The following is a 21,778-nucleotide window of genomic DNA, read 5'->3' on the forward strand; positions in this document are numbered from 1 at the left end:
GGCTTCTCGCCATTTATCGGAGTCTGGACCCATCATAGCTTCCTCAAAGGACGTAGGTTTATCGCTCTCTATTATCAATAGATCATGATGATCTGTCACCCAAACCCCATATCTAACAGGTTCGTGACGTGTTCTCTCGGACCTACGTACCTCAGGTTCCACAGGTGTAGATTCTACGACTCTTTGTAAATCTAATTGATCATCTTACTGAGAGGATGAAACATTTTCCTGTGTGTCTCGAACTTCTTCGAGTTGTACTTTACTCTCATTGTTCTTCTTAGAAAGAAACTCTCTCTCAAGAAAAACGCCACTACGAGCAACAAACACTTTGTTCTCAGTGGAGCTGTAAAAGTAATAACCTTTGGTTTCTTTGGGATAACCAACGAAGAAGCATTTATCAGATTTTGGTCTAAGCTTATCTGTAAACATACGTTTGACATAAGCATCAGAACCCCAAATTTTCAGAAAAGACAAATTTAGAACTTTTCCAGTCCACATCTCATATGGAGTCCTTTCAACTGATTTTGATGGACATCTACTCAGTGTAAACGCAGATGTTTCTAGAGCGTATCCCCAAAAAGATGGTGGAAGATCTGCATGACTCATCATAGATCGAACCATATCTAATAAACTTTGATTTCTCCTTTCGGACACACCATTTCAATGTGGTGTTCCTCGAAGAGTGAGTTGTGAAACAATTCCACATTCTCTCAGATGATCATTAAACGCTTGACTCAAATATTCTCCACCTCGATCAGATCGAAGAGCTTTTATTTTCTTGTCAAGCTGATTTTGTACTTCATTCTGAAATTCTTTGAACTTTTCAAAAGATTCAGACTTATGTTTCATTAGATAAACATAACCATATCTACTGAAGTCGTTAGTAAATGTAATGAAGTACTGATAATTTCCTCTACCATGTATACTCATTGGTCCACATACATCAGTATGCAAAAGTTCCAACAAGTCTTTGGCTCTTTCACCGTGTCCAGTCAAAGGAGCCTTAGCCATTTTACCCAATAAACAAGGTTCACATTTTTCATATGATTCATAATCAAATGAGCTCAAAAGTCCATCACTATGAAGCTTTTGAATGCGTTTCTCATTTATGTGGCCCAAACGACAATGCCAAAGAAAATTCTGATTCGTGTCGTTAGACTTGAATCTTTTAGTACTGATATTATAGACAGGCACGCTCTGGTCTAGAATAAAAAGTCCATTTTCTAATGGACCGCTACCATAAAAGATATCATTACGATCAAAGGAACAACACTTTTTTTTTATCTAAAACTGAAATCCTTCCAGATCCAAATAAGGAATGGAAATAATATTCCTACTTATAGCAGGTACACAGTAGCAATTCTTAAGTTCTAAAACCAAGCCTGAAGGTAAAGAAAAGTGAAATGTTCCCACGGCTAATGCAGCAACTCTTGCTCCATTTCCCACTCGTAGGTCCACTTGACCTTTCTCCAAAATTCTACTATTGCTTAGGCCATTTATATTCGTACAAATATGAGCACCACAGCCGGTATCCAATACCCATGAAGTAGAACTAGAAGTAGTAACATTTACTTCTATAACATAAATACCTCTAGACGATGTTTCAAAAGTCTTTTTCTTTTTCAGATCTTCCAAGTAGGGTTTAAACTCTTGTTTCAGAACAATTCTCGGGTTTCGATACCATTGGAGGAAATTTGATCCATTCAATTTGTCCTTCTCAAGGGCATATTGGAATGAAAATGGGTTGTAAGGAGTTAACATTGCTAGAATAGAATAACAGCGAATATTAATATGATGTTCGGGAATTAGAAAAATCTCAACGATTAAGAAAACTCATATTATATTCAAACAATTTTCTCAAACGAATATAATAATCCAAGATCCATATTTCACTAAAATTCGAGTGAGCTTTTGCTCATCGCCCGAATATTTAGCTATTTAGGTAAGCAACACTTTGCTAATTATATCAAATATAATTCTTGGTTGTCAGACGATATCTTATGCCTTATCCAACCTATGTCTCTAAGCCCAAAACTGTTTTGATAACCTAGTCATGTAAACCAATCTTATATTCATATGGTAACCGTTATCATCTACCTCACTTATGTAATTGCAGACACCTTGCTTTGGCAAGCCCACCAATTGTATTAAACAACCTAAACCAATCATTGGTTCAATTGGTATATACACATCTCATATGTGTTTTAGGTTAATTTAGAAACACGCATTCAAGTATTACAGTAATACGATTGCCTCTTGAAATTATATGTATGCAACATGAACAAGATCATCACATGACAACGCGTATATCTAGATATTCTTAATCGGTTAATTATAATAGTTGGATTGATCACATCAAACAAAACTATTATGAATTAACAAATAACCATGCATTTTTCAATAAAGAGAAGCACTAACGCTTAATGGTTATTTTAACAACATATTGTTCTTACGCACGAATCAGATTACGCTTCTGCGAAATTGATAACTACGCCAATTTAATTATCGTTGAAACTATAAGATTATTTATCTATACCAAATTATAGACTAAATAAGATTTGATTTCAGTATTACGCAAGTAGGCTCTGATACCACTGCTGGAATTCATACCGGTTTATAACGATTTATAAATCAACCTATGAATTTAGTTTGCTTAGATTTCATGCAAATATTGAAATAAATCTAGATCTTAAGGTTTCAAATATACCTTGAAGTTTTACAACGGAAGGATGAATAAGCTAAATCGAGATTTCTAGCACTCAAAACGTCGTGCCTCTACTGGTATCCACACGCACACAAACTGGATAGATACGGGATGCTAGTACCGTTGAGACTTCTCTCGAAAACTCACGAACATTTCGTCTATATAATTAAGTTGCGGCCGTGGGAAAAACCTGCACATATCATAATATGTGTTTGGTATATATACACGTAACCTAAATCAATTAGGTTTGCTTATGGGCTAAGCCCATACTTAACTTTGCTCTTTTAATAATAATGACCATCATTATTATTTTAAAGTAACATGACCCTCTTTTATACTCACATCACGTATGTGAATATATATATACATATATTATATTATATATAATATTTAGTATGAACCTAATATATATTAATGATCCAATTTGCTTAGGTGTGTGACCTGTAGGATCATATAATATTAGTAATGAATTTTCAATTCATAGACTATAAGCAGTTTTTAGCAAAACATTATAATCACCTAATATTATATGACGGTCGTTTCGGCTTTAACCAGAGCAAGTACAACAGATTTCAGGACATTCCCAACACCCGGAAGCTCTATTTAGCACCATTGGACAAACACATAAGTTTTGTGTGAATGTTTCAGAGCGCAACTTCACTGGCAAGACCCGAGCTATAACTGTCACCAATATCCTCTCCCAGGAAACTCCACCACCTATAGAAGCCTCTGTTGGAAACCGCTTTGCTGCAATGTTTGAGGAAACCTTGCAGGTTGGATATGATGTGTGTGAACCTTCCAAAAGCTGTGGAGATTTTGTAGATGAGGGAACTAAGAGGACATGTGGCAGTGATAAGCCAGAGACAGCTAAACGCCCAAAGTGTGGGAATCAGAGCTTCCACTTATCTTCTCAGAAATTGCAAGGTTCATTGCTGTTTAAGTCTTTGTTTTGCAGTTTAATTGTTGACTTATGCTTTCCTTTCAGTTTGCACCTTTATGAGTTTTTTTCCTTGCAAACAGTTTAACTACTTTAATTACACGTTTAAAAATGGTACGTAATGATTACCTTCTTCAGCATTACTCTGTTTTGTTTATAAAATAGTACTTCTGTTGTACTTCCGTTGTTAGCTTTGAACTGGAGTGAAAATGGTACTTATGTTGTTAGCTTTGAACCGGAGTGATTCCTTTTCTTAGATCTTCTTCAGCATTACTCATCTTTCAAAAAAATATATATATAAACTGATATCACATTATCCTGTTTGCAATGATAAATTCTCAATTAGTATTCCTTTCTACGATGTAGTTATAGTTGCTAAGTTATGTACAAAATCACGTTACAATAATAGTCAGGTGACTGTATGCTAATCATGCATAACTCTTTCTCTCATCATTAATATTGATATCAGACAACTCTTCTAAGCTAAAAACGTCTACACTGCATGAAAGCAATGTTCAAAGTTCGAAATTTAGGCACAAAACCAAAACAAAACGGTCTTCGTTCATTGTCAATTATATGTGGCCTCTCATGGTAACTAGCAAAACTGGGTTGACAATCATAAAAGGAAAAGATTCACATCTACTAAAAGTGAAAAACATAGTCTATAAAGAAATCTTCGGCGATCTTCCACCGCACACGTAAGTAAAAAAATTAAAGTTTAGCGTTTCTCTCAAACGGTTTCTCTCTCTTCTTATTATTAATTATTTCATTTAACAGATTGACGGTATTCTAGCTATCGACCGAAGGATAATATCACCGCTTAAGCTTGCCCCACCAAGAATTGCTACCTAACCACCGCCAAGTAGGTCTATCTATACTATAAATAATATGTCTCGATTTCTATTTAAATTCAAGTCAACTAATTGCTTCTTTAACTATTTCAGGTTCTCCTTTTCTTATGGTCGACAATACAGCTACCCGCCCTCTTTTAGAAATACTAGATTCTTTGTCCGCGCTACGCGCGAAAAATGGGATATATTAATTTCGTGGTTGATTTGACATATTTTATTACTATTAGTAATCTTTATATTAAGAAAAATTGGCTATTTCAATTTTGTGTTTGATTTAAAATGTTTTATTACTATTAGTAATTTTTATGAAATATTTGTAAAGTCAGAGCAAATTATTAAATTATTAGTTGCTCAATGAGGTATGTAACATGGTTAAGACAATACTTCACGACAATTGGCCTTGGTTTTAAATGTCGTGTGGCGAGGATTGGCGAAAGGAGGCTCGACACTCGCCACTCGCCATGGCGTTTCATGGCGATCGCATCGCGTATCAGCCGCTCAAAAGGTACCTTCTATTCCTAATACCATAAATTATATGAAACTTTGAAAAAAAACATAGTAAACATAATTTAAAAAGAATGTTAAGCTACGTATATAATACAAACTAGGTACATAAACGTATAAGGTTCTTAACACAAGCTAAGAAAATAACCTCTAACAAACAAAATGAATGATGCGTGATATATAAGAGGTTTGCGTGAATAAAGAAGGTATGTGATAAAGAAGATATGACACTATGAGCCTTATATGTGATCAACATGATGTGGTAAACACTAAAACTTTAACTAACAAAACAAACCGATAAAGTAAAGAAGAGCTTATGCCGTCAGTAGCTTAGAGAAAGCAAGAGAACTTGTGAAAAAGTAAGGGGGACGTATTACTAGTATATAGTACATTCACTTAGGGTTTTTACTTTTTAGATGGATTAGGGCATTCGGTTAGAGTATATTTAGCGTATATTTAGAGTATATTTAGAGGATATTTAGAGTATAATACACTTATATGCTATTTTACTTATTTTGAAACCAAAATTTTGTTAACGGTTTGATTATCAACAACGTAGCGACGCAATGATCGACTCAGTGTATACAGGTGTAGCGAGGAAAGGCGGTCGACTCTCGTACCTCGCTTAGCATTGGGGTCCTGAGTCGTTTTGGAGGTCGCCTCAGGTCGCTACTCGCCATGGCGAGCGAAGCGGTCGCCTTTTAAAACCAAGCAATTGGCTTCTTTGATTTCAACAGGCTTTCCCTCGGCCTCAGACTGGAACCTTCTTGAGAAGTTGAGGAGAATCTTGCACAGAGAAGTTGCTACATTATACAAAGATTGTGTTAAAGGTTGCAAGAGGGTAATTAAAACAGAGCAAGAAAAGGGAAAGAGATGGAAGACCTAAGTTGTTGTCAAGGGTTTTAATGAACATGAGCTTTTGCCTGGCCCATTCTCTTTCAAGCTCACTCATCTGCTGCTTCAATCGCTCGTGTGAATCCTCTCTTTTTTACCATTTTTTCTTACTTCAATATGAATTAAGAGTAGAATGAACACAGAATTCGGTTTATAAAAACACAGAGTCAGATGAAAATTCAGGACTCAGTGGTTAAGAGGTAAAAGAGTTGGAGATGTCTTCCATCACACCTTTTCCATCTTGAGCATCATAGTAGAAGAAGTTCTTTACCGGGTCTCCTTTCCCTGATACAGCTTTGATCACTTCCTGCAATACAATCAAACCTCTCGTGTTAGTCAAATCACAAGTTTCCAGTGCGAAGATATACAAATGACAAAAGAGAGTGAAGGAGAGAGAACCTGTGCTAATATTCCACCTACAATGGCACAAGCTGGTGGGAATTCGATAGTACCACTGATAAGTCTCTCCAAGAGACTATCTGGTATATGTCTCTCGCTCACAGACTGTCGCAGCAATATTCAGTTTCTCAGTGAGATTTGAGTAACATTTATAAAGAATTAAAAACATAAAACAAAAGAAACACTCACGTTAGCCTCACAGAGTTTCTTTTTGATTTCCAAGACTGTGGCAAGATCAAGCAGTGAACACTCTCCATGTTTACGCCCTTCACTCTCCTCAAACACTTCTATAACTGAAATAGTAACACCAAAGATTACTGTCTTTGAATGTATCTATCTCTTTTAAGATCCCAATTATAAATTGTGTGTAGATAGTAATAACTGTTACAGCTGTCTTTGAATGTATCTATCTCCTCTATTGAACCTATTCTCCACCATGAAGTCAGAAACGATAAGAAGGTTATATTTCATTTGATTTACGAACCTGAGATCAGATGTAAAGTTCAGCTTAACGTCTATTCTCTCTCTGTCACTCAATTGCAGGCAATGGTTGCCAAGAGAGAAGATGAAATCAGCAAGGCAATGAGACGTTGCTATGAAAAGCATGTCACAGATTCTGTTGTTTCTATGTTTCTCTTCATCCTGCATAAACACTTAAAAACAATCCTTTTTAAATATAAAAAACAAAGCCTGCTCTGAAGTCAATCATCATAAGTTATGGGAGTGATGTGTTGGCACCTGGCACCATACCGTCAATGTGATTTCCTTCTCCAGAAGGTATCTTTCACTGAAAACTAAAAACTTTAGAATATAAGAAAGAACATATCACCTATTGTGTAAGAGGATATCTAAGTACCATGATATTTGTATATGTGAAATTATTTCACTAACAGAAGTCGTCAGATCGATTTGGATCAAAATAAAGGTATCTTGGGGATCTGTAGCCTTGATTTCGTCTGATACCGAGACAAACAAACAAAGCATCTAGATTTAGACAACTCACAGATTCATGTTCAACGTTTCAAACTTCAGTAAAAGAACTATAGAATTTACTTACAGTAGATTCTGTTCCAAGGGATTCACAGCTTGTGACTTTCCGGTGGAGCTTTCCGTTGGATTCCATGGCCGTAGCTCTAATCCAATAGAGGCTCCAGCTTTGGCTATGTTTTGTGTCTCCCAAAAGTTGATCGTCCTGGTGAGATGTCGTTGAAATACATGGTGACGGGAGATTTTCCGGTGGTTATCCGAGACTTCGTGGTGGATTTAATAGCCATTGATGTCGTTTCTGCCGAATAGTTTTTTTTTTATTTAGGATGGATTTAGGTTTAGAGATAGAACTTTATACAGGAGGATTATCAAGGAGAGGTAGAGAAATTTTTTTTAAAAATCCTTTTAACATCGTCATTGATTGAGAAAGTAACGAGAAAAATAGAAGTTGGAGAAAATGATGAAGTGGAAAAGTCGGGAGAAAGTCGCGAAGCTTGAAGACGGAAGAAGCAGTTTTGTCTAAATGGGTTGACAAATCATTTTAATAGATTCAATGCGAAAAGCCCACTTTTTCTCAACTGTACTTACGTGGCCATATAATAATCTATGATTGGTTAATTTTTCATTCTGACGTGTACACTTTTAGAGGGCTTAGTATCCTCTTTTTAGTAAAGTTTTGATTCTCTACCATTTTATCCAAGATTTCTGCTTTCTAACATGATATCAACTTTTAATGCTTTCATACATGATCTAATCATTATTTCAGCTACCCCACTTTTTTTAGAATATCCCTTGCGTACTCAGACACCATAATAACAGTTTGACACAGCCGACCAATCGTCTTATTTTCACCCACAAATATACATTAAAATTTCCAATCTTTGCTAATCCTATTAAAAACCTTAACAATATTTTAAAGAACACGCACCATAGCTTAAATATTACAATTCTAGTTAAATAACCCACCACAGATGAAAACCTACATATTTTCATAAAACTAAATATCCACATCACGCTCTTAACACTTAACAAACCTGGCCTGCTTAGGCTATGGCTAATTGTACATCTTTTTAACAACGGCCCAATCATACATATCTACAGAAAAAACAACCAAATAAACTAGCGTCTTCTCACTGGTAAAGCAACAACCCTTCAGACTTCTCACTTTCTAATACAACATCAAATCAAATAATTATTAAACTTATCATTTACATTTTTAACACTATTAACAAACCTGGCCTACTCAACTTATGGCCCAGTCGTACTTTATTTTAACAACGACCCAATTGTACATTTCTACAAAAAACCTAACGAACTACACACATTGCGCAAGCAACAATCCTTCAAACTCAACATTTTGAAATACAACATCAAATCAAATAATTATTAAACTTAGCAACTACATTTTCTATAGTTTTGGAGATTTTTGACCCTGCGGTTAATATATTTATACGCATATTCTGTGCATATCGCCTCTAATTTAAATTATTAGTCTTTATTAGAAAAAATTAAAAGTGTTATATAATAAAAGTGAGGTGGTGTTTATATTTATTATTGTATATATATTAATTAGTAGGTGTGTAAAAGTGACAAGACAAAAAAAAAGAGAGAGATGAGACAACGATGGAGAGAGAGATGTTGAAAGTGATTCAGATTCTTGATTAATTCATTTCTATTTTACAACTCTATTTATAGAGAGAAAGAGTCGGTTTTTTTCACCGACTGATAAGAAAAGAACAAAAATATATATCTGACATCTGTACTGCTGATAATACAAAAACCTCTTGGAACATATGACATGTGGAAGTGATGAGGATGATATAAGACCCTGACAAGTGTCATTGGATAATTATTTATATTTTAACACTCTTTCTTGATTATCCAATCTTGTATTACGTAGTGCCTCGTTAAAACTCTGGTCATGAAAATATTAATTGGGATAAAAACCATGACAACGAAAAAAGAGTACACTGCTGTAATCTCTCCTGAGAATAGTAGACATAGTTTTCTCATTACAGGTCACGCAAATGCTGCATTCCAATACCATAGACGTGTTTTCGGAATGTTGTACTCGGAAAAGCTTTTGTGAACAAGTCAACTGGATTGTCGCATGACCGTACATATTCAATGTCCACTTCTTGGTTATGTGCTTTGTTCTGTCGCTCTTGATATAACCTTCTTTGAGTTGAGCAACACAAGCCAAATTGTTTTCAAATATTTTCGTCGGCTTTTTCTCGTTGACTATTCTGTTTGATTCTTGTATGTGGTGATTCATTGACCGAAGCCACACACATTCTCGACATGCATTGTGAAGCACAATAGTTTCTACGTGATTCGAAGATGTCGCAACTAGAGTTTGTTTCTGGGACCGCCAAGAGATCGCGGTTCCACCAATTGTAAAACGGTTTGCGATCGAGCCTTATAAGGATCTAATAAGTATCCAGCATCTGCAAAACCAACCATACCAAACTCGGATTTTCTAAAATACATTAACCCAAAACCAACTGTACCTTGGAGAGAACGAATATGTTCTCGACGCCATTCTAATTTCCATGAATATGAAATGAGCATTGGAGTACTCAAAGGAGTTGCTTTGTCCATATAAAAGGGTTTCAATAACCTTTTCGTATAGTTTGATTGATGCACAAATATTCCTTCTCGGAGATGCTCAATCTGAAGCCCAAGACAAAACTTTGTCTTACCGAGATATTTCATTTCAAACTCCTCTTTCATATGAGTTCGAGCATCATCAACCTCCTTTTGAGTTCCAATTATGTTCAGGTCATCTACATATACAACAATGATCACAAAGCCAGATGACGATTTCTTTATAAAAACGCATAGACATATCGCATTATTCACATATCCTTTACTCAAAAGATATTCACTTAAGCGATTGTACCACATGCGTCCGAATTGCTTTAATCCGTAAAGTGATCGCTGTAACTTGACCGAAAAAATCTCTCTGGATTTTTCTTTCAATTCCCCTGGCATTTTCAATCCCTCAGGGAGTTTCATATATATATATATATATATATATCTATCCAACGATCCATATAAATATGCAGTCACAACATCCATGAGATGTATTTCAAGATTTTTAGACGCCGTTAGGCTCATCAAAAATCTAAACGTAATTGCATCCATTTCCGGGGAATATGTTTCCTCAAAATCAATTCCCGGTCTCTGAGAAAAACCTTGGGCAATTAATCAGGCTTTATATCTTGTTACTTTTCTCAGGACTACCCACTTATACCCAACAAGATTTATTTTCTCAGGTGTTATGACTATAGGTCCAAAGACATTCCTTTTATTTAGGGAGGATAATTCAATTTGAATGGCCTTCTGCCACTTCTCCCAATCATGTCTTTTAACATTCCAAAATGGACCTTGGATCCGGATCATCATTTTCATGATCGATATCTTTGGACACAGAAAAGGAGAACATTCCATCAACATCTTTTATCTATTACTTTTCCTTAAGGGCGTAGTTGATGAAAATCTCATACTTTTATGTTCCCTTCTCGTCATCTGGATCCATATCTTTATTTGGTTCTTCTTGAACCTTTTTATCTATGTCTTCTTTCAGACATTTTCAGTATCAGGTTCTTCTGGAACTTTTCCACTTATGCCTTCTTTCAGACATCTTTCGATATCAGGTTCTTTCTGAACCTTTCTGCTTTGCTCAACAATTTTTTTTCGGGGATTTTTATCTTTAGAACCCGCTAGTCTCCCCCTCTTTAACTGAACCCTAGGCTCATTCATTTTGTTACCATCAGTTTGTCTTTAGGAACATCAACTCTTGATGGAACATTTTCAGCGGGTATATCATGTCGTATCTGTGAACCCATTTGGTAACTGGTTTGCCAAATTATGCAAATGCACAATTTCCTGAATTTTCTGTTCTCTTTAATTCATAGGGGATTCAAGGTGTAACAACGATTATGTACACCATGTAACATCTTTAGGAATTTCTCTAATTGCTCCCCCTAACACTGGAAATTCATTCTCATTAAAATGGCAATCGGCGTACCGTGCCATAAACATATTACCAGTTACTGGTTCAAGATACCTTATATACGGCTTTTTCTAACTCTTACAGAGTTTTATACATTTCCGAGAGCATCTTTAACTCTCCAGGGACTTCTAAATATCAAGATGCAACTCAAGTCGTTTCTGTCCTGCCAGATATTTCAATATATTGCATCTGTTTTAAAATTTCTCCAATGACCTTGGAACAAGGCGTTTTTCATACCTCATGGTCATCTTTCATTTCATTTTCTGGAGAAATATATACCTTGGACTTTTAGTCCAAACATTTCTCGTTTTTCTAACGAGCTTTATATCGAATTGATGGCCAATCAATTCAGTCTACCCTCATACATAGATGTAGATTCATAATCCTTATTTATAAAGCATTTTTTTCATTTTATTGTTGACAATCTATTTTCTCTTTGGTTTCATCTTTTTACCCGTACTGATATGGTTAATCGAGATATCTTTATCATCGATGATTTACTCAGGCACCTGACTATTATATTAACCATATCAACGGTCTCATTATGAGATTCATCCTCTATTTATATTTTTGCTCCATTTCGAGGACTCTTTGGAACCAAAGTGGTCTATCACGTCTCTAGCGTGCCATAGACTCATATATCATCCGTTTATGACACATTTTATTTTTGGAGCCTTTTCAGCTGGAATATGAGATTTCATTATTTCATCAAAATGTCTGGCAGCCATTTTATAAATGGATTATCCTACTTTTCATTGTAATCCATTTCACATATCTCATTCCATCAGCTTATCATATGCTTCTAGCAAACTTGCAAGCATATTTCTAAGTATCCATATACTTTATCCCTCTGGATTGTATATGTCTTTATTACATGCACAACTGCATGTTTACACACAATCATGGAGATCATCTTACTTGAATTTACTTTATCAAGTTCTTTTTCGAGTGCGAACATAATTTTTTCAATGCTCCACTTACTAGGATTCTTTAATTATCTCCCTTGAGATGATGACACTCCATGTCTAAAATCTCGTACTAAATCCCACTTTAGAACCAATAACATATTCAGTTTTCCCATTTGGGACGAATTATGTTTCAATTCCTTTAGAGTGAGATCTTAATTTGGTGTCTGCTTAAAGAAATCACATATAGTAAACTTGTTTGATGATCCATCACCCATGATGGTTTCCTTTATTTTCTTGACATGCTATATGTGAAAAACTTCTGGTTTTTCAACATTTCACAATAATGGTGATAACATTATTGGAGATGGCTATATATCAGTAAACTTCAGGTTTACCACTCATTTATACTTTTGTCATCTTTTTTTTATACATGTCTTTTCATCGTGTGCTCCTCTAGAGCCAATAATAATTTTTATAGTAATAGATATTATACTTACTTATTTTGAGAGAGGAAAAATATTTGTTACCTTTAGTAGTCATGTACGATGACCCAATATCTGATAGATATAACCTCCATCCTGAATCTCAAAATCTTATTCTGGAAGATAATTTTCATATCACATCGATATTTTATTTTCATTTTCTGGACCAACCAGAAAATCTGAATTATCAAGATGAGTATTCAAGCTATGAAAAATGGTTTGGGCTCATAAGAGACGAAGTTTATTTCACTTCCTTTCTCTTTTTCTTTTTGATTCTCGATAGAGATCGGCAAAATATTTGGGAGTACGACAAATATGTACCCAAAATTCTTTCTTGCCGCATCTATAGCAAACATTTTCTGTTTGCTTTTTATCACCCGACCACTTTCATTTTTCGTGGAAGTTTCCATTATTTTCATAGGGATGGAATCTTCTTCCTCGTCCTCTTCCACGACCATGACAGCAGTTTCAACCGCATCTACACCCTCGTCTTTTTCTAGTAAGACCGACTTGATGGTTTAGTATCATGATTTCATTATTTTTTCAGTTTACTTGGAGGATTTACATCAACTTCGATCCTTTCTTTCAAGGATTTAACTATCAAAGACCTTCTAAATCTTTTTTCATGATACACCTCATCTTCTAAACCTTCATTGAATTGGTGTAAATATCATGGTTTTTCTTTTTCTTATCCGATATAGTTTTCAACTTGTCGATGATTTTTCAAAGCTCATTTTTTTTCAGGTACATCTTTGCACCCACTGCCCAAGTCTTATAATTATTTCTCGTAATATCAAGGGCATATATTTTTAGCTTAGTCAAATTTGACATAATAACCATATCTATAGAATAATAATATATAAAGACGGAAATTTAAATGCATAAATTAAAAGCATAAAATAAATGCATAAACTTAAATTACATAAATTTAAAGAGCATAAATAAAATCGGGAGGCTTAGCCTACCACATGATCCGCGGAGTCATAGACTACCATATTGATCATTTTTTCAAAATCCGAGGAGACATGGTTTACCATTTTGACTTTTATTTATTTCAAGGTCCGAGGAGATTTAGTCTGCCATTTTTGATTTTTTTTTTTAATTTACGGAGGCAAAGCCTACCACTTGTTTCTTTGATCGTGAAGGCATAGCCTACTATAACGATCAGTCGGGAAATGCAGCGCTTATCATCCCGATAAATAGATGGAGAAGGCCTAGCCTCCCATTCCAAAATAATAATAAAATTTAAATAAATAAATATATTGAAATACATAAATTTAAACATTACTTCGACTGGTTTAAGAACTTTCGGATTGATAAACCTCAGTTGACCAGAGTTTTGGCGCTGATAACGTGTTGTATAATAAAAGTGAGGTGGTGTTTATATTTATTATTGTATCTATATTAATTAATGGGTGTGTAAAAGTGACAAGACAAAAAAAAAAGAGAGAGATGAGACAACGATGCAGAGAGAGATGTTGAAAGTGATTCAGATTCTTAATTAATTCTTTTCTCTTTTACAACTCTATTTATAGAGAGGAAGAGTCGGTTTATTTCACAGACTGATAATAAAAGAACAAAAATATATATCTGACATCTGTACTGCTGATAATACAAAAACCTCTTGGAACATATGACATGTGGAAGTGATAAGGATGATATGAGACCTTGACAAGTGTCATTGGATAATCATTCATATTTTAAAAAAAAGAGTTTATAAATCTCTTGTCCAGCTTTGTCTGCAATATGGAGAGAAAAGTGGATTGGACAAAGGGGAAGATGATGAATAGCAGCTATAACATCCCGGTTTGTGGTTTATGAAAAAGTTTAAAAGAATTGATTTGGCTACCTATATCACCAAAGTGCACTTATCTTTTTCGTCACACATCCGTTTAGAACTCTAGGGTTAAGCGTGCTTGAGCTGAAGTAGTGGAAGGATGGATGACCTATCGGGAAGTGATTCGCGATACCGTGCGAGTGAGGCCAAAGCACGGAAAAATATCATGTGGTGATTGCAGGGTCAGTAAAGAATGATTTCGAACCTTCGGAAAAATTAACGGACCGACTGACAGACGGAATTGGGCCATGGGTCGACTGAACGGGCATAGATGGCCCATTATCCGTGGATGGTCGAGGCATTACTGCAACTTTCATCATCTCGTCAATTCATGGGGAAATGCCTCATAAGGAGAGAGACGAGACCATTAATGTGTTTCCTTTATGCGGCAGTCACATTCTGATCACTATAGATGTGTATGTCACGTGGGATTGATCAGTACCGGCCCTGGGTACAAGATGGACAAGCAGCAGCTTCCGGCCCTAGATAAAATAACAAAATTTTCGGCCCTAAATTTAACAAAATCTTCAATAGTTCTGGTGATTTAACTAGAAACTGATACGTGTTGATGTGAAGAGTTCGAATCACTCTTGAGTGTTTTTTTTTTTTACTTTTTCCTCTTTTTTCTTAAATTATTAAATTATAGGCTCACAATTTTCTTTTGCTTCCGGTCCTTAATTTCTCTGGACCGAGCCTGGATTGATCACTACAGATCAATGTGTAATGATCTCGTTGATAAGTGATATTGTGTGGAGGCAAGAAACACTGGGACTAGTATGTCACCCTTATACTCGGAAGTGGAAGAGCTTGTCTGGACAATGGAATGCATGAGAAATTTATGTTAGTTTCATGTCAAATTTTCAACGGGTTGTTCTCAATTAATGAAAATGGTTACAGAACCAGAAGAATAGCCAGATTTTGCAAGTTATTTGAAAGATATCAAAATCTTGAAATGAAGTTTTCACAACTCAGAGATCATTCATGTACCACGAACACATAATCAAAGGACGGATAGTCTTGCACGTAGTGCGAGGAAAAAAAAATCGTTTGTCGTTCGCATTGATGCGAAGTTACTAGTGTGGTTTCCATAGTAGTCCTCGTGAGTCTATTTATGTTGTTGACAAAAAAAAAAAGTATTCAAGTCAATGATACCAAACATTGAGTTAAGATGATTTCTTAAGTTGACATAACCATTAAACCAGATATTAAACCTCAGGCATGAATTCTTCTTATATTCATCTTCAGATGCACCTTTGTAATGATTTATATACTAGTTACTTAATAAACTTAGATTCAAACACATTAAAGAGTTTTTTCAGTTTTTGTAAAGAGGTATAAAATATTACTATACAAATATATATGCATTGTATTTTTGATACACCATACCAATTTTCGAAGCAGAGATCTAAAGTCATCTAGACGTGATCCTACAAGCGTAAAGTATATATATGCTATATCCAATGTACATAATTCGATGTCTCTTACATCGAGTGATGATCGATATGACGTTCGACAAAATATTTGGATTTCTAAATTTTCAATGTTTTGTTTTGCTATAATCTTTTTTTTTTCTTGAGTATATAAATATATCTAATTTACATATTTTGTATTATTTTAAATATAAATACTTTGTACTCTTAAGTCTTACTCATAGATTTCAAGTTTGTAACATCACAGTTAGATTACATTTGATCTCTGATTTAGATAATTTCATGTTGTGCATCAGCAGTACGATGCATACTAGATGAGGCGCAAGCGCGAGGTGAATTTCTTATAGTAATGTTTGTTCATTAAATGATTTTAACATTTTGCAACACTAATATTTTTATCGATTGTAAAATAATAAATACAAACGTTTATCTCTTAAATGTATCATCGTTGTTGAAGAGTTAAAGTATTACAGCTTATTTTAGTTATTTTTAAAACTTCATACGCACATAAAAAAATTATTTTTGCGACATCGATTGTAAAACGACGAAAGGGGATTAGGTTTTCTGCTTTCGATTTTTTACTATTGATTCTCCATAAGTGATTTTATTTTCTACCTCTACAAAATTGTGTTTTCGTTCTCGTTTTTCTTTTATTGAGATGAGTTTTGTTTCTTTTATTAACTTCTTCTACGAATTCGGTGAATTACATAAGTGTTAATTAAAAAAGATAGACATCTGTAAAAATTAGTTCCACTCCAGATATATATCTAAGAATCAAATTTTTGAAGAAAATCACCGACAAACTCTATTCACAGGTTAGTATTCAAATCTAATATATCAAGCTGTTATAGAATATAAATGAATGCTCAAAATATAAATGTCTGTCTAGTATATATTCACCAGTTCGGTCTAAAAATCATCTAATTCTAGAACAACAAAAAAATTATTTATTTTATTAACCTACGCTTTTGAAGTTTAATTACTTAATATTATACCGATAAAAATATATATAATACTCTACCATTCTAGTTAAATGATTTATTAAATGATAAATCAAAAAACTTATAAAATAGTTAAAATCTCTCATTCTTACAATTATAATAGATAGATAAGATGTTAGGGAGAACCGAATATAAGACAAATGATCAAATCTCTCATTCTTCAAACAAACTCAAAAGGAGGTTATTCGAATGTTGTCATGACCAGGGTTCTAAAAATCGGTCTAGGCGGCGCCTAGGCCCCCGCCTAGGCAGCAACTCGGTCCTATCCGAAACGATTTTTTTTTAAAATCCGATTTATATGATTTAAATTGATTTAAACTGTTCTAAATCGGTTAAAATTGGTTAAAATCGATCTAAAATTTACTATATATGTTAAATAAAGCAATAATATTATTACAAATCTACAAATTTGTCTACTTTCTTCTGTTTTGTATATCTAATTTTGATAATTCATCACAATAATTTTATAATTAAATTTAAAAACTAAAATATGTTATACAAATGTATAAAATATATAAAATAAATCAACAATTTACTAACGCCTAGGCCTCGCCTAGGCCCCGAATAATCTGCCTAGTCGCTAGTCCTCTATAAAGCGCCTAGTTACCGCCTAGCAATTTTTAGAACATTGGCCATGACATTTCATTAAAAGCCTTTTAGGAATAAAAATCAAGACTAAATTATTTAATCTGAATGAAATAATATATAAATAGTACTTCCAATATAAAGAATCACTTTGATTTGAAGAAGTGAATTTCTGGAATTATCAGGATCAAATAACATATTAGAAACCAAACATTTAAAAAATAACTTGTATACATAAAATTATATACATTAGAATAAGCATATAAATCAAAACCAATACCTTTTGTTAATTTACAATCAAGTTTTTTGTAAATAAATCAAAACAATTATTTTATATATTTGATATGGTATATAATTAAACTTTAGTGATATTGACATGGATATATATATATATATATATATATATATATATATATATATATTATTTTAGTATAAATATTTATTATTGACACTTCCTACTGATATGATTTTACTAACATTTGTATATTTGCTGTAACAAAAATTTAAACTATTAATTACAAAACTTTTAATGTGAGATTTTTCTATACAAATTTAAAAATTAAACATTAAGATCTCAATAATTTTTCACTGCAAATTTTGAAATTAACATATCAATACATATTTTATGTAGTATATCATTTTATTTAAATGATATTAAAATATATATATATATATAATATAAATATCTATTAATGAGACTTCATTTTCATACGATTTATGATCATTTGTGTCTTGCTTGAATCAAAAAAAGTTAAACCGTTGATCACAAAATTTTCAATGTGGGACTTTTACCAGTTTTAGTATTTTATAGTCGTTTTAAAAAATTTAAAATATAACATGTAAAAAAATCTAATTTTTTATATGCTTAATGTTATTGTTTAATTTATTTTAATAATATAAAATTAAACAAAAATAAGAGAGAATACAAAAATTATTATCAAACATGTATTATTCATAATCATCAATTGTCATATATATGTTAATCATATTAGGTAATTCCATAGCTTTTATTTAAAGAAAGAATTGAGAATATTTTTTTGTATAGTACTAATCAATTTGATAATTAGTTTAATAAAAAGTATAATATATATTATACTTTTTATTAAACTAACTATCAAATTGATAGTTAGTTTAATGTAATGTAATGTAACGTTCTAGTAATATTTTACTATAATATCAATTTGATAGTTAGTTTAATGTAGTGTTCCAAGATTAATATATAGGGGATATGTTTGTCTTGTAATATTTTACTAGGTAATAACTCGTGCCTTGCGCATAATTAACTATTTAATAAACGTAGATTGAAAATGTACGAAATTATAATCATTTTGTTAAAAGATATGTAGTTTACATTTACGGGACGTAACAACATTTAGGACAATTTGTCTTCATTTGATTTTAACATAAATATATATGTATACATTTTATCAAAAAAGGTAACTGATTGTATATCATATATATAAAAATACACTTTAAAATATAGATTATTAACATAAATTATAAACTTACGGTTTTAAAGGTAGTTTGTTAATATATAGTTATAGTAGTGAGGGATGTTTTTGTATACATAGTATGTATACGAAGCCTATTTGTATTTTTTGTATAATTATTACTACTAATTTGAAACGTTTTACATATATATGTACAATTTTTTATAATTTTTTATAATAAAATGTAAATATATATTTTCTTTTCAAATTTACCAAAAATAATAATCACCTTTTTATACAAAATATGATTCATTAATGTACATAAAAAGTATTTTTTAAATATAATTATCTTTTTCACAAAGGAAATTAACATTCAGTAAATATAATATATATATATATATATATATATATATATATATATATATATATAAATGTACATAAGTGAAAATATTTACCTTTCCAAATTTTAATTATTTCAAACCTCACGACACATAGCACTGAATGTTGACCATGAAGCTAGATAGCTTCATTAACATCTGAAGCAAATTTACCCCACAACACCAATGGAATTGAATAAAGTAATTGTACTCAATGTTGCGACGCAGTTCAATCCAAGCTTTGTTACTTTCCCATTGACTGGCACAACTTCAAGATGTGTCACTTCCACGATATGTCCGATCAAATCTGCAAGATTGAAATAAAAACTTTGAGAACCATGGTAGTTAACATAAAAAAATTAAGGATTATTTAATAATTTACTTACTTACCAATCAAGTAATCCGAATTGAGAGTTCCCTCTAGAATGGTTTTGTAATTGAAGTCACTGCTCTTGGTAAATCTTCACTGTTTCTCACACGGTTGTTGACATGAAGCTTATCTTGTAAAGGTGTTTCACCCGAATCAAAGAGAAGTTTGTGACATTTTTTGATCTGCCTCCAGCCAGGAAAGGATTAAACTGGTTCGCTAAATCTTTTTCCAAACTTGCGTGAATCTTGTCACCCTATTTAAGAAAGAGTCAACAAATTAATTTAAGATCTTGTAGCATATAGAACTAAAGTTAGAAAATATTCATGTTATTAGACCATGGCTTGTATCATTGTATTCATTTGTTTATATGCTTACAGTGACGTAGGTCACTAATAAGGTTACTCACATTAGCATTGATGAGCACTATTTCATATAGTGAGACCACCGGCGGCTGAGTACTACTTTCAAAGTCGGATTACCTTCATCCTGATTTCCACATTGATTTGAAAGTATTGAGCTCAGAAGCTGTGTTAATGACGTCAAAAAAGAGAGAAGAGTTTTGAAGTTTAATCGGGTATGGGTTCTCTACTTTAAATACTAATCTTGTTTCCAGTATTGATAGTTCCATGTAAAAACTATTCGATATATTTTGCATTAATATAACTTTCCACTATCACAAACTAATAGAGAATATCTTAATAATAAAAATATTGACAAAACATATAAGGTTTAAAGGCTTCTACACCCAGGTCTGGGGTTCGAACCCCAGACAACGCAATTTTTACAGGAAGAGGTCTGAGTTTCAATTCCCGGAAAAGACGAATTTTGCAAAAAATTAGAGAAAATGCTTACAAGAGATCTTCAGCATTGCGCAAGGAATACCGTCAGGAATGGATCTCATAGGGCTACTCAGGGTGATGCAGTGTGGCGTGAATCCTCAAAAGGCAGGTAGAATTATCGGCTGTAATATCGTCTATGTAATATTTCTCATAATTTGTAATAGCATAATTAACCAGACAAAAAAAACATATAAGGTAACAAAACTAATTACTAACCTTTATACCCAAGGTTTAAAATTCTTTAGTCTAAAGTAAAATTTCCTAGGCAGGCTTTGTATTACCTTACTCAACCGACTACATTTTTTAATATTTTCTATACTCACTTTCTGTTTGAAACTTTGAATACAATTTGATAACTTATATAAACTTCCTAATCAAGCTAAAAGTCATATAATTAATTAACTATATATGTGTGTTTAATAATTATTAATATGCATTTCAAAAAGACAATTATAAATAAATGTCAAATCAGTTTAGACTAAATCAATTTTGTACTTTGGTTTAAAAATCATTTTTACTTCGTTATATGGTTTGGATTATATAGTTATTAGAAGGGTGTCCGCGTTTCGCGCGGAATATTGTTTTATTGCTGTTAGATATGGTTTTTTGGATGATGTAATTAAGTGGTCTTTCTTATTTATAAAGAGAATTATTTGATGTTTTATTGTGTTATGTAGTATTAGGTAATATGTTAATATATTATGTATTTGTTTTTCAATAATGTGTTGTTGTGTGTATAATAGTAATTGTGTGGTGAAGTGAGCTTTTAATGTAAATTATATTGAATTTTAATAACTTTGCATTTATGCATTTGTTAATTTTAAGATTGATGATTTTAGCGTCAGAATTGTATTTTACTTTGTCACATTTTTGAACATTACTCTTTTAAAATGTTTTTTGCCCACTCTCCATATTTTGACCCTGAGTCATCTCCATCTATGTAATTCGCTTACCTTTCCGTTGTGCTGTGCTTCTCGCCATCACTGAGAAAAGACTCACCTTTGTGTTCTTGTTTTTCCTCACATTCATCTCTTGTGATATTATCTGGTATTTGTTATAGATCATGCTTACAAATTCCCAATTGTGCGGTTGTTTTTCACTGTGTTGTAGGTTGTTTTGGTCAATATTGGTCCTCTTCTTTTTTAGATTTTGGCTAATTTTAGGAACTACATCTTGTTGGGTTGGGTCAGAGTTCAGTTGTCTTTGATGTTGTCTTCCTCTCGTT

The 21,778-nt window shown here is 32.9% G+C and overlaps 2 long non-coding RNA genes across 2 annotated transcripts; both read right to left on the bottom strand.

The window, feature by feature from the left end:
* Nucleotides 1-5,720: 5,720 nt before the first annotated feature.
* LOC106316659 lies at nt 5,721-6,916 on the bottom strand. The gene is made up of 6 exons (XR_001264914.1): nt 6,774-6,916; nt 6,479-6,582; nt 6,290-6,394; nt 6,122-6,197; nt 5,879-6,000; nt 5,721-5,799 (listed from the first exon to the last, which is right to left on the bottom strand). It is a non-coding gene; the product is annotated as an uncharacterized LOC106316659 (long non-coding RNA).
* Nucleotides 6,917-6,999: 83 nt separating this feature from the next.
* On the bottom strand, nt 7,000-8,651 carry LOC106316660. Its single transcript, XR_001264915.1, has 3 exons — nt 7,347-8,651; nt 7,146-7,245; nt 7,000-7,076 (listed from the first exon to the last, which is right to left on the bottom strand). It is a non-coding gene; the product is annotated as an uncharacterized LOC106316660 (long non-coding RNA).
* Nucleotides 8,652-21,778: the final 13,127 nt, after the last annotated feature.

The sequence above is a fragment of the Brassica oleracea genome, chromosome C9 (assembly GCF_000695525.1).
Source record: "Brassica oleracea var. oleracea cultivar TO1000 chromosome C9, BOL, whole genome shotgun sequence".
In the NCBI taxonomy this organism is placed as follows: domain Eukaryota; kingdom Viridiplantae; phylum Streptophyta; class Magnoliopsida; order Brassicales; family Brassicaceae; genus Brassica; species Brassica oleracea.